At 41.2% G+C, this 14,495-nt stretch overlaps 1 long non-coding RNA gene across 1 annotated transcript; it reads left to right on the plus strand.

Annotated features, from left to right (window-relative positions):
• Positions 1–404: 404 nt before the first annotated feature.
• On the plus strand, positions 405–1,824 carry LOC117561521. The gene is made up of 3 exons (XR_004571385.1): positions 405–568; positions 1,364–1,384; positions 1,788–1,824. It is a non-coding gene; the product is annotated as an uncharacterized LOC117561521 (long non-coding RNA).
• The last annotated feature ends 12,671 nt before the right edge of the window (positions 1,825–14,495 follow it).

Consider the following 14,495-nt stretch of genomic DNA (forward strand, 5'->3'; position numbering starts at 1 on the left):
TTAGAAGTGGGTTAACCCCCCCCTATATCAATGCGCTACTCTACGCTCTATTTCTCCTAGCTTTTATGCCTTTCTCAGACCAGGTGAATTTACCACAGCTTCCCTTACATTCGATTCCAATCGAGACGTCAGCTTTTCTGACATATCCTTTCACGCTAGCCACTTTAGTTTATATCTTAAACACTCCAAATGCGGCGGCGCTGCTCCGTCATCGCCGCCCTCATCAACTCCCAGTTCTGCCCTTATAAATCCATGATCAAATTCCTACAGCTTAGACCTACCTCTAATCCTCTCTCACCATTATTCATTATCTCAGGGAATTTTCCTTTAACTCAACAACAGTTCAATATCTATTTAAAACAAGTCCTCATTAAATCCGGGTTATCACCTCTTCTATACACGGGGCATTCCTTTAGAATAGGCGCAGCTACTTCCGCTGCTAATCAAGGTGTCTCATCCTCATCCCTGCAACAACTCGGACGGTGGTCCTCCTCCGCTTTCTCATCCTACATTCGCCCTGACCTCAATGCCGTGCTGGCTATCCAAAGGTCTCTCCAACCTTAAATTGGTACGTATGCATATAACTGGTGGTGGTTCCTAGCATGTCAGCACGTATGTCGCCCCGCGGCTCATGTTTATTCCTGCATATCTAACCCTGTATGTCCAGGTTGTAAAACCTTCGGGTCTGTATAAATGTGTCCCTGCTAAGGCAGGTTGCCCCGCACGTTCGGGAAGCCCTGCCCGTTCCGGGCGCCCAGCACGTCGGGTCGCCCGGTGCGTCTGGGATGCCCCATTCGCCCGGGATGCCCCGTACGTCCGGGACGCCCTGTATGTCCAGGATGCCCTGTATGTCCAGGATGCCCTGTATGTCCGGGATGCCCCGTACGTCCAGGACGCCCTGTACGTCCAGGATGCCCCGTATGTCCAGGATGCCCCGTATGTCCGGGACGCCCTGTACGTCCAGGATGCCCCGTACGTCCGGGAAGCCCCGTACGTCCGGGTCGTTAACCTCCGGTCCATATAATGTGTCCCTGCTAAAGTCAGGTTGCCCCGCACGTTCAGGAAGCCCTGCACGTTCCGGGCGCCCCGCACGTCGGGTCGCTTGGTGCGTCCGGGATGCCCCGTACGTCCGGGACGCCCTGTACGTCCAGGATGCCCTGTATGTCCAGGATTCCCCGTACGTCCGGGACGCCCTGTACGTCCAGGATGCCCCGTATGTCCAGGATGCCCCGTACGTCCGGGTTGCCCCGTACGTCCGGGTTGCCCCGTACGTCCGGGAAGCCCCGTACGTCCAGGAAGGATGCCCGGGAGGCATCAGATGTTTAAATTCTCACATGTATTAACCTTTCATTTCCATCCATAGATTTCCACTGCATCCCACAAGGTAAGATTCTTCACGTTCAGTACTTCATACTTCATTCTTTTGGGGGTTCATCGGAAACGGTTCTTCCCTTCCCGATTGATATCCTACAAAACCTGGGCCTAATCGCCAAAACACCATTTCATTCACTTGTTATAAACTGTCATCATTATGTTTCATTTATATAATGTGACCGATAATAAATATGTATTCCATACATCACGTCTCTCCTGATTGAAATTAAGCTTAGCGCAAGTTCAGACAGGAAGACCTATCACTCCGTATTGCACGTCATGGCAATACTCGCTCCCTGCATCTAAATGACAGGGAGCGCCACTCCTCAGCTAACCTATCACTCCCCTCCATTTACAAGCCTAATCATTGCACCTGTTAATCCCTCTATATATGCTCTCCCCTTTCCTATCAGCTGTCTTCCAGGTGTCAACGCGCAACCCTCCTCCACCCCTTCGCCTCCTGCTTTCAACTCAGGGCCAAGCTTAACCTTCTCCCTTCCAACCGGACCTAACCACTTATCACCACCACCAGTGTCTAGACCCAGGGGGGTTAATCGGAAACGGTTCTTCCCTTCCCGATTGATATCCTACAAAACCTGGGCCTAATCGCCAAAACACCATTTCATTCACTTGTTATAAACTGTCATCATTATGTTTCATTTATATAATGAGACCGATAATAAATATGTATTCCATACATCACATCTCTCCTGATTGAAGTTGTATCCTTTGAAATCACACAAAAAATAAAAATAAATCATCTGAAACTTGACAATGATATAACAGTCGACATAAAATCCATTAAAGATGAATAAAAACATAACAAGAAATAAATAATCAAAAAATTGAAATAGAATCATAATTCAAATAAATAATTGAATGCAGTATTTACTCTCAGGATTATCTATAATATATAGATAAATATATATTTTGTTATTTTATATTTTTGGATTAACATCACTATGCATTGATTTACATTTTCCACAGTATGGGTCGTAGATATTTTACATAAAATGTAAATAGGCGGGTTTTAACACGGGGAATGTGAATGTCCATAAGAGATGACATTGAATTTCCACTATTTAAACTGATATTTGCAAGAAGTCCTGCTGCATTAATTTGATATATAGTGGCATCCATCTAAGAGTACCGATCAGTATTTCTTTTTCTATCCTTTAGTGCCCCACGGCCTCTGTCTTCTCCCACATTTACTCAGCAGATCTGTTAGCTCTGCAGGACTCTGAGGTGTCGGGAAGTTCTGCTGCCTGCCATGTGTGACTTTATCCTGCAGGTGCCAAGTATTTCCACTCAGAGCTGTAACTTACTGTAACCCTCTGTTGCCTTAATGCCCTGTTGAAATGGAAACACTTGGCACATATGTGTAGCAGGGTTTCCGCCAGGATTTTTTCTCGCCGGTCAAATGTCCGGGCAGAATTTATTTTACCGGACACATTTGAAAATTACCGGTCATATTTCAATAATAATAATAAGAGTTGTGTAGCAGAGTTTCCGTTAGCAGGTAATTACCGGACTATGAGCAGATATGCTTCAGTTTAAAACTCAGTTCACGGGGCTCATTTTTATATTGCTTCAGTTTATAATCGTAACAGATCGAAAAATTCAGATTCATTTTTCAATAAATTATTCCACAAACAACAAACAACATAATTATTACATTCAAACTAACTACTTGTAGTAGATAACGTACATTATTCAAAAGTTTACATTAACTTTGAATAATAACACGGGAGAAACGGATCCTCTCTTTTCCCCTCTCCCTCCCTCTCTCTCTGACAGCCCGTCAGTTTCTCATGCAGCTCGCTAAACAGTGGGCGGGGCTTCAGGTGATTATGCAGAGCTGCGTGTCTCGGTCAGACTCAGCAGCTGATCTGATCTCTCTCTCTCGGGTCCGGTTACACTTCACTCGCGTTTATGTCCATATCGATCAGATCCAGCTCTCCTGATCGGCCTTTATAGAGAGCACCGATCAAACTATTAAGAGAGAATATCGGCCGATAATGACCGGCGGCCGATCTATCGGAGCCTCCCTAATTATTACCAGACATTTTGACCGGCAGGTTTTGAATTTACCGGTTTTTAATAAATGTGACCAGCTAAAAACCGGTAATTACCGGCTAACGGAAACCCTGATGTGTAGGTATGTTAATGCAAGCTACATTCATTCTCCTACACCAAAACATAAACACCAGTGCTAAATGCATGACATAATCTCAATATAATGTTAATTCCTATTTCAAAGGAGTAGGTTGGCAATAAATAAAATATCCCAAACTTCTTGGATAGATGAGAAGATTGATAACGCTTAGCATAACGGCTGAAAACTGAGGGAAACACTTAGCCTGGCTCTGCTAGGGTAAAACAAAGAATGTATTCCTTCGAGCATATGTTTATCTCAATTATTAAGATTTTACATGTTGTTAGTTTAATCTGTAAATGAAATCTAAGGGTAAATACAAGAGGTTATATGCAATCAGTATCGCAAAATTCAAATAGTTTAAATGTAACAGTAGCAAGAAGTGTAAGTAAAGTAAACATACACAAGTAGCATCAAAAAATAAACTTAAAGTTGCAAAAGTAAAGTATTAACTATGCAGAATGGCTCGTTTCATAATGAATCATGTATTGTAATCAAGATGGGATGTTTAACATATATATTCTGCTGTGTATCTTAATGCATCTAATAACTCATAATGAAAATAATAAATACAAATACAATATTTGCATCTTAAATATAGTGGAAGATAATATGAAATAGCAATCAGCTGGGTGGAGATTTTCTTTCTTTTGCACACAACCAGGCTAGCTTTTATTCCCTTGTTCAAGTCTTCCTGCAAAGCTAAGCAACAGGCAGCTGGATTGAGCTGATATTAGGATATATTTAAGGACAGATGTTCTTATTTTCTAACTGTATACTATATGCATGAAAGTGAATGAAGCTGCTTTCCAAAATGTACCAAAACTATTTCCTTTAACTCTCAGATCCTAAGCCATACAAGCAAGTCCAAGAATGTCCTAGGTTTGCGCCATACAGTCTATGGGTTTGCACCCTATACAAGTCAATACTGATCCTCACAATTATAGATGTGGGGGTTATTTCTGCATGTTATGGCACCACAGCTCCACTCACTGGTTGTATTTTAATTTCAAATAATGGCCCACTGCAAAAACTAAGATAATAAGCTGATGTTGAATTGCTTCTGTGAAAAATGAGCTGACGTACAGTTGGCTGACAATAAAAGCACAGCATGGTGCAAAAACAAGACCTCACACTGTCTGTCCTCCAGTGTGTGTGTGTGTGTGTGTGTGTGTGTGTGTGTGTGTGTGTGTGTGTGTGTGTGTGTGTGTGTGTGTGTGTGAACATCAGGTTATGACAAGTTTGTGCAGCGATGAAGTGCAGTGGTACTGGTGAAGGTTTTTCATGGTGACTCACACAGATCAGACACAAAGATAGTGAGCTGAGTGGCCATTATTACATATTTCTTCTGTGTGCAGGACAAAATGACAAGGAAGCTCTTTACCTGAGATGGGCCAAAAAGGGTAAAGTATGTTTATTTACCAACATTGACTTCATAATTTAGTCTACACAAAAGAATGTGCAGAAGAAGTCATATAAAGTACTGTTGTACATTTACTCATTTACACATTTTAAAAAGGAACTCAAGCATTTCAATTTAATGTTATACTTTGACTTCACTAGAGTTCAGAGAAAAATAACGTTTACTCGTTTAAAATCATAATAATTTCTATAAAGATGCAAGTACAAATAACTAAAAGGGTACAATATAGTGGCAGCATTACAGTGAATAAAATGATAAACAATAGCCAATAAAAAAATATGGTCTTAACAGAACTTATCATGTATATCATTTTCACTGTATCACCACTAGATGGAGCTGTCAGTTTAATGATGGAACAGCCTCTCCTGCACTCATCTGCAAAATCTGAACAGCCGAACATGAACTAAAATCAATCTCCTTTATGTTGAAAACAGATGAAATATAACTCCCTATTTTTCTGCCGTGTCACCCTAGAATTTCACAGGAGTTGTGCACCACTGCAATTCATGCATTTCCTTTGAAGTTGTGAAACCTCTGACATCTGGATATCACTCTGTTACTTAAATCAGAGCTAATGCCTCCTGGGATCATTCACAAAAAGCCTTTTCACTTAGCCACAGCCAATGATACCTTTCCTTTCTCCGTCTGGACTCAAAATCACTTAGTAAAGTGAGGATTAGAGTGTTGTAGAGGGAGTGACCCTGTGTCTCCTCCCTTTTCTGTGCCAGCTTAAATATATCACTAACCTTAGGCAGAACTAACAAAGAAAAACAGAAAGGCCTCAGTATTGTACTGAGTGTTAACAGGGCTAACAGAGAAGCTTCTGTAGAGTGAGAACAATCTGTTCTTTTCACATGTAACGTTCAGAAAACCTGCATTATTTCAAATAGCCAGCAGATGGCGACAGAAAGAAATCAATTGTATAGAAGTCGATGAGAAAATGACCTTTCTTCTCACTTGACTTGTTACCTCACTAACCATTGTTGTAATGAGGTGATGATCTAAATCACTAGCTTCAAGTCTGTTTCATTTATACTAAAATAGCAGTGTTGTAGTCAAGTCACCAATTCACGAGTCCAAGTCACTCTCGAGTCCCCACTCTTCGAGTCCGAGTCACCTAGGGAGAGTCGTAGTCGAGTCCGAGTCCAAGTCCGAGTCCGAGTCACCCAAGGAGTGTCCGAGTCGAGTCCGAGTCCGAGTCATCATTACCTGTGTTCGAGTCCGAGTCCAAGTCCGAGTCACCCAAGAAGAGTCCAAGTCAAGTCCGAGTCACAAGTCTTCATGTATTAATCTTAGTGGATATATGTGTTGAAATGTAGCTGTAGCTCCTCTACATTGCTTTTATCCTGTCATGGTATACTAATGTGTCTATTGAACTGCTGTGAAGCGAGTGTGGCTACAACGTTCATTGTAGGCTAGGGGCGGGCTAGGCTACTCATCATCTGCAGTATCACCAAGGACATGTATAGCTTTTTAACAGTATCTATCTAGACAATAAAACTGCACTTGGTCCCTAGGATGTGATATCAACCCCTACCTCCATCTAACCCGACATCTTAAAACCTTTGTGGAGTCAATTTAGTGGCTAACGTTAACGTGGGTTAGCAAGCTAACAATAGCATTTCTACTTACTTTTCTGGGTGCCGCCGTGAAAGGTGTCGATTGAAATTCGACGTTGTCCCAGTCTTCTCTTCTATCTTCTGTCCACATAATGTGCATTTTGCGCTGCTCTTTCCCAATATGGAAACAAAATCTTTAAAAGCATACAGCACGATGCGGGGTGTGTCTCTGGACATCTTTAGACTGGTATAGCAGCGGGGGCGCGCCCAGTACGTGAACTCGCCTCGCAGGTGCACACGCCGGCCAGGACACAGAGGACATCAGACTCCAGAGAAAACTTGCTCGAGTCCGAGTCCGAGTCCAAGTCCAAGTCATCGTGCGTGAGAATTCACGAGTCCGAGTTCGAGTCGCGTCAATCAGTGCGCGAGTCCGAGTCAAGTCACGAGTCCCGAAAATCGGCACACGAGTCCGACTCGAGTCCGAGTCCAGGACTCGAGTACTCCATCTCTGTAAAATAGAAGATAATGCACAGTGTATTAGGACATGACAACTTTGTGATTGACAGCTCACGAAAAAGGGGTGCCGGGTTTTTACCTAGTTTTAAGTTTATCAATTTATTTTTTGGATTGCTTTAAATTCTCTGGTTTAGCATTCAGTTGTTCTAAAAAAAAGGTGCTCCACTCTTTCGTGTCACTTCTCGTTGCAAAAAGAACACAACTGTGTGATGTCATGGTGACTGTGTCCACTAATTGTACACTTCTTGTATACAGTCTATTGATCTGAAAGCATTTAGTCAGCTAACGTTTCTGCAAGCTAATTTTGGAGCCTGAAGTACTGCCTGAGCTAAAAGCTTATACCAGCTAACATTCTCAAAATCACTTTGCACACATTCTGTTATTAGGATATTTTACTTGCAGGAGAACATTTTCTCTTGCTGGTGGTGATAGAGGTCAAAGTCTTGGATCATCAACGTTGGATTCATCTTCTTTGAGACACTAATATCTGAAAGTAGACTTACAGCCAGACACTGACAAGAATCTAGGCAGCCATGTTTAGTTCACAGCAGTCGGAAACAGGGTTTATTTACACACACACACAAATACATTGCTGCTGTTGTCTTTGTGAGCTGTGTCCTGATAAACAAGGTAAACAACTGATATTTTTCTGCCTGACATATTACAAATGCTCTGGCGAGATACAATTTGACAATGTTAGAAAGGAAAATCTCAGTTCTCATACACACAATACTATACTGCACTGTACTGTACTGTATGTTCTGTACTTGTCATGACACTGCGTGTAAAACTTTGTTAGCTCATGTAAACTGATTGATTGAACTCTTTGCCTCTCCGTGTCTGTCCCTCTCAATTGCACTCAATTGCATGGCTGCCACCCGCACATTCTATCTATACCACACACACAAAGACACACACACACACACACACACACACACACACACACACACACACACACACACACACACACACACAACGGGTGACACATTGGTGTTGTCAGCTCAGCAGGGTGCAGGCTGGCCCAGAGAAATACCACAGAGATACCAGGCAGAGCAAGGGACGCCTCAGTGATGGAGTCTGTGCACCTGACCTTTCCTCTGAAGGATAGTAACGTGCATTTTTGTTTCACTGCACCTGTTTTCAATAATTAATGCAGCATGTACTCTAGAATAATTTTATTTTTCACAAAATTCTGCAGTACTAGTATTTGTTTTCTAATTCACAATCCTGCACACCACATAATTCAGTAACTTGTTTAATCCCCCATTATAGATTTCCTCTTCTTGCCCTTATCTTGCACACACACATTCACTGCTCTATTTTGTAAATGTTATTAGAACTTATATAAAGGCTAATTTAGCTGTTAAACTGAGACACACATGGGATGGAGGATGTCAAATAAGACAGCCATTCCATGCTGTAGAAACACTTCATCACAAATAAAGGTTTTGCATTCCAAACCTTAATTAAAGTAAAGTAATTGAAATATTTTATGAGAGATATACTTAAAGATTAAAAGTAGATCTGCATTCAAATTAAAGTTGCATTTGAATGTTGAAGCTGGTAAAGGTGGCACTAATTTCAGCTCCACAATGCAATACATGGGTTGCTTAAACATGCAGGTAAACAACTAATACGAAAAGGTTTAGGGATCATATTTGGATGATGTTGTTGTTGTTGTTTATCTTTCTAGTGTTTGTCGTTTGATCCTCTTGTATTACTATAGTTTTTTAAGTACTGTTTCTTCTACAATTTGTTGTTTAAAAAAGAAAACTCATTAAGCCTATTTTCTTTCTTGCAGTATTTGATATACTTTTTACCCCTTCGCTTTAATTTTCTTAATTGAATAACAACATTACATAATGTATAGGAGGTTGAACAGTTTGAACGTTCATGTGAAATCTCTAATATAAAAATGGATTGCAAATCAACCTTGCTCAAGGTGAGCAGTTCACATGTCACACACACAGCGCTGGCTGGCTGTATCCCTGCTGGGTCTCTTACTGGGGAGGTTGGCACTCACATGACTTAGAAGGACATTTAGATGACATTTTGTTAGTTAAACTTGCTCTTACTAATTCCTGCTAAAGATTTGTAGTAATTAAACGATTGAAGTGCATGAGACAATAACTGTATATGATGTTGTAATGAATGTAAATGTAATAGCTGTAGTGTACATGCAGTAGTGGCATTATGAAGAGTTTGTGCCAACTGTCAGTAGGAGAAAGCAACAACATGCAGCCAGTGGAAAATATGTTTTACCCACAAACCCACTCTCTTCCTCACCATGGCAATGAGGTCTTAATTGTGGCAACATGCCAAGTGAGGGCAGATGGTTGTCTCCATGCCAACAAATAATGAATATCAGATGTTTGTCATTAATTCCCATGATTTAGACATCTTGTGCCTCACTGCAGTAAATAAAGAGCCAATTCTATTTGATTCAATATAATTATAATGCAAACTTTATTTTCATGTTCATGACAATTGAAAGCCAACCCCACATTCATTCTCATTTTGGAACAAGCTTTGTCCACTTGGCCTTTCATTTGGCTATATTTACGTTATTGTCAGCCATTTTTGTGGTTTTGTCTGCATGCATGCTTACGATCTAGCACCTAGTTGCTCTGTTTTTAAAGAGAGGAACACCCATAAATGTCCTGAACACAGCAACATTTTAAAAAATCCAGTATGTTGCCTTTAACAGTAAAACAAATGGTAAACCAGAATACTTATTCTAAAATAATCAAACATTTTAAAGGTAGATCATTGGAATAAACAGTTAAAACTAAATTGGCTAAAAACAGAACTAGCTAACATGATACCTTGAATACTTTGTTGTCAAACTTGAGATTTGAAGTAAATGATACCTTTGTTAGCTGACTTTATTAATTAAGATTAGCTAGCACATGTACAAAACTATTTGGAGGATTTATTGAGAATTAAAGAGGACCTTAACTTGACCCTTGTGGGACACCACATTTTATTGAGGCAGGAACCGAGAAGGTCCTCCAAACTCTAACAGTGATATTTCAAAAAACAAAGTAAGGCAAGGCAAGTTTATTTATATAGCACCTTTCAACACAAGGCAATTCAAAGTGCTTTACAAAAATGAAAGACATTAAGAAACATATTATAAAATTACATTTAAAAACACTCATTTAAAAGCAAAGATAAAAAGCAAAGATAATAAAAGTTACAGTGCAGTTTAAGATATGAATAGTTCAATTAAAAGCAGCGGCAAAAAGAAAAGTCTTCAGCCTGGATTTAAAAGTAGTCAGAGTTGCAGCGGACCTGCAGGTTTCTGGGAGTTTGTTCCAGATATTTGGAGCATAATAACTGAACGCTGCTTCTCCATGTTTAGTTCTGACTCTGGGGACAGAAAGCTGACCAGTCCCTGAAGACCTGAGAGATCTGGATGGTTCATAATTTAGCAAGAGGTCAGAAATGTATTTTGGGCCTAAACCATTCAATGCTTTATAAACCAGCAGCAGTATTTTGAAATCAATTATTTGACCCACAGGAAGCCAGTGTAAAGACTTCAGAACTGGACTGAACCACTTTCTTAGTGTTGGTAAGGACTCGAGCAGCGGCGTTCTGAATTAGCTGCAGCTTTCTAATGGATTTTTTAGTGAGACCTGTAAAGACACCATTACAGTAGTCGAGTCTACTGAAGATAAAAGCATGGACTAGATATTAATGTGACTACACCTAGATTTCTAGCTGTATCTGTTGTTTTGAACATTGCAGACTGAAGCTCAGCGCTAACTTTTATACGTTCTGCCTTGGCTCCAAAAATCATTACCTCAGTTTTATCTTTGTTTAATTGGAGAAAGTTCTGACACATCCAGTCATTGATTTGTTCAATGCACTTACTCAGTGTTTGAATTGGAGCATAGTCTCCTGGTGAAATTGTTACGTAAATGTGTGTGTCATCCGCATAGCTATGGTAACTTATGTTGTTGTTTTTCCTTATCTGAGCCAGTGGTAGCATGTAGATGTTAAAGAGAAGAGGCCCCAAGATGGAGCCTTGAGGAACCCCACATGTCATATTTGTCAACTCAGATGTGTATTTACCTATATAAACAAAGTTGTTTCTGTCCTTTAAGTAGGATTCAAACCAATTTAGAACTGTTGCCGAAAGTCCCTCTGTCACAATCTTATGAAGGACCCAAATGCAGCACTCGAGAAACCAAAGAGTATCGGTAATGTACTTTATTGGTAATAATACCAGAGCAGAGGAATACCAGCAGAACAGTAACAGCCGGATGATGTACAGGCCAGAGGACAGCAGGCAGAAGGTGAGTCAGGGCCGGGCAGAGGGTCAGGGAGCAGGTGAGGCGGTCAAGGCAGGCACAGGCAGGGTCAGACATCAGGCAAGGCAGGATAGTCCAAGGACAGGCAGGATCAGGGAACAGGTAGAGCAGGCAGGTCAGGGACAGGCAGGGTTGGAACCGGGTAGGCAATCTGGTAACAAACGCGTGAAAGACTAGCATGAAGGCAAAGTACGATCTGGCAACGGGTGTGTGTCTGGTGAGGGTTTAAATACTGGCAGTAAAACTAATGGGTGCAGTAGAGAAAGCAAGAGAGTGAGCAAAAACATGTGTGTGGTTAACAGGTGAGACAGGTGAAGGGAAAACGGCTGGTGAATGATGGAGCAGACTGTGACACCCACCCAGTTTTCCAGTCGGTCTAGTAATATGCTGTGGTCAACAGTGTCAAACGCAGCACTGAGATCTAATAATACTAACACTGAAGTTCTGCCACTGTCTGTGTTTAAGTGGATGTCATTGAAGACCTTTACAAGAGCAGTCTCAGTGCTGTGGTTTGGACGAAAGCCTGACTGGAACACATCAAAACAGTTATTTAAATGCAAGAAATTACTCAACTGTTGAAAAACTACTTTTTCAACGATTTTACCTACAAATGGTAATTGTGCATTACTGAAGCATCTAGATTATTATTTTTTAAGAGCGGTTGAATGACTGCAGTTTTCAGGGCCTGTGGAAATACACCTGAGTGAAGAGATTTGTTTACTATATGAAGTAGTAGCTCAGTCAGTAGGGGCTTGGACTGTGAGCCGTAGGGTCGCTGGTTCAAGTCCCCGACCAGACCTAAATATGGAGTGTGCTCCCCGGGCGCTGTGCAATAGCTGCCCACTGCTCCTAGTACTAGTCCTGGTACTAGGATGGGTTAAAAGCAGAGAACACATTTCACTGTGTGTGCTGTGTGACTGTTATGGTTGCTGTTTGTCTGCTCATTAATCTGCCTGTGAGTGTTTTCAGCTGTGTGTGTGATTATGTAAATGAGCTGTGTGGTTGCTCCAACATCATTGGCTGCCCATCTCCTGGTCCGCCTCTGAAGATGGTGATTGGATTGACGTCGTCCAATCGCAGCGCACAGCCGGCGCACACCTGCTGGGGAGGAGTACAAAGGCCGTGGACTATCACCACTCTGGAGGCTCTGTTGAGGAACAGACGCCTCTCGATATTTTCTCGTCGTTCTGTGTTTAACTTGTGTGGTCTGATTGTGATAAATTCTGTTAACAGGGGTTAACTTGTATGTGCTTAGTGTCGTGTTGATATATGTGTTTAGAGTAGAGTGTTCAGTTACCTTATTTAGCTGTATTTTCTTACAGCTTCCTTTATTTAGTTGTACCACTTTTAGAGTGAGGTTTGTTTCGTTGTCTATATTAGTATTTATTTCTTCTGTATGTCTTTCGACTCCTTTTGAGTCCTCCTTTTGTTCGGTTATTTGTCAACCGGTGCCCTTTTGGCCCTTTTGTTGTTTCAGGCTGCCTGCCTGCCATTTTGTTTCACCTTGCTTTATGATAAAACCATTTATAATTATTACCAATTCCAATCTGGTGTATGTTGCTTTCCTCTTCCCCTAGTCGGGACGTAACAGTGACCATTAAAGAAGGTTTCATCCCTCCCAATTCTATAATTCTAGATCTGAGGCCATGCAATGAAAAATCCTGTTGGAATAATATCATAAATACAGTATGGACTGATCTTAAACTTAAATCAATATGTTGGTTGACAGTTTTAAAACTAAGCAGATTTGACAGAAAGCACCCCTTCTACTCCCTGTGATGAGTGGTTTTGGTGCTGTGAAAGGAACAAAAAACACTGTTTTGTAAACAAAGAAAAGAAAAACAGTAAACACTAGCCTTGAAGTAGTATTCACATTATATCTTTACTTTGCTATCACAAAAGTAGCTGAATCCAAAAACACTGCTACCTTTGTGCATGTCACATAAGGTTGAATTTGGCAGTTGAAAGAGAAGTGGTCAGCAGCAGCACAGATATCTGAATTTAAAAAGCAATATGAGAGAAACAAAGAGAGCTCGGACACAAGAACGGCATTGTTTAAAACATCTGCAACATCATTTGCTATAATTAGGACATCAGAACCAGACAAATAATGAACAATGTAAAATATATTTATGATGTATAAAAGGTTGGAAGTTGAATTCAACTGACTGCAATATACGTTTTTTTATTTATCATTATGTCCTTATGTTGTCTTTTCTGTCTTTTCTGAATACATCTCTCTGGTTTGCAGACTCACCCAGAGCATATTTTTTCCTTTGGTGCTTTTGCAAGTGACCTGGGGCATCACAGGATTTGATGTTCTGTAAAACCCACAAGGGTTTAGGATTTATGAATTATTAAAATCCTTACATTTTCATTTTTGAACTGCCTGTCTACACATTGACACAAAGTCATGTGCAGATCAAATCTTATCCATCAATCCTCGTGAAAAAAAAAACACACACGGAGCATGCTCATCCCATCCTTGTTTCTGTCCGGGAGACTTTTGGTGTCAGCCTGTTATATTTTTAATGCCTTCCTCCTCTCCCAGCTGTGTATGATGAATGTTTGATTTGCCCTCCCATGGCCTGAGGAGAATATGACCAAGCCCAGGCCACAAAGGCTCTGAAATATTCACATCCAGGAGCCGCTGAGTGGACTCCTGCTCCTGATAGCCTTGTTAAAGTCGATAATGCACCTGCAGCGGCCCCATCCAGGAGACCCAATCACATCAATGAGGCCGGCCGGGGGGAAATCCAGCATGAAAGTGTGTGTGTGTGTGTGTGTGTGTGTGTGTGTGTGTGTGTGTGTGTGTGTGTGTGTGTGTGTGTGTGTGTGTGTGTGTGTGTGTGTGTGTGTGTGTGTGTGTGTGTGTGTGTGTGTGTGTGTGTGTGTGTGTGTGTGTGTGTGTGTGTGTGTGTGTGTGTGTGTGTGTGTGTGTGTGTGTGTGTCCTTTAATGCATCCTGTGCTGTCCCCTCTTAGCAGCGTCTTTTTACAGAAATGTAGAAAGCACATTTGAAGAAATGTTATCATAGAAGACATTAAAAGTAATGTTGTTGTATTTCTTGAATGATTACAAACAGAAGTCTGCACTAGTGATAGTGCACTGTCAGTAATTTAGGCTTGTGTGTGTGTCTGTCCTTTTAGTGCG

This window comes from Gymnodraco acuticeps, unplaced genomic scaffold (genome assembly GCF_902827175.1).
Source record: "Gymnodraco acuticeps unplaced genomic scaffold, fGymAcu1.1, whole genome shotgun sequence".
NCBI lineage: Eukaryota > Metazoa > Chordata > Actinopteri > Perciformes > Bathydraconidae > Gymnodraco > Gymnodraco acuticeps.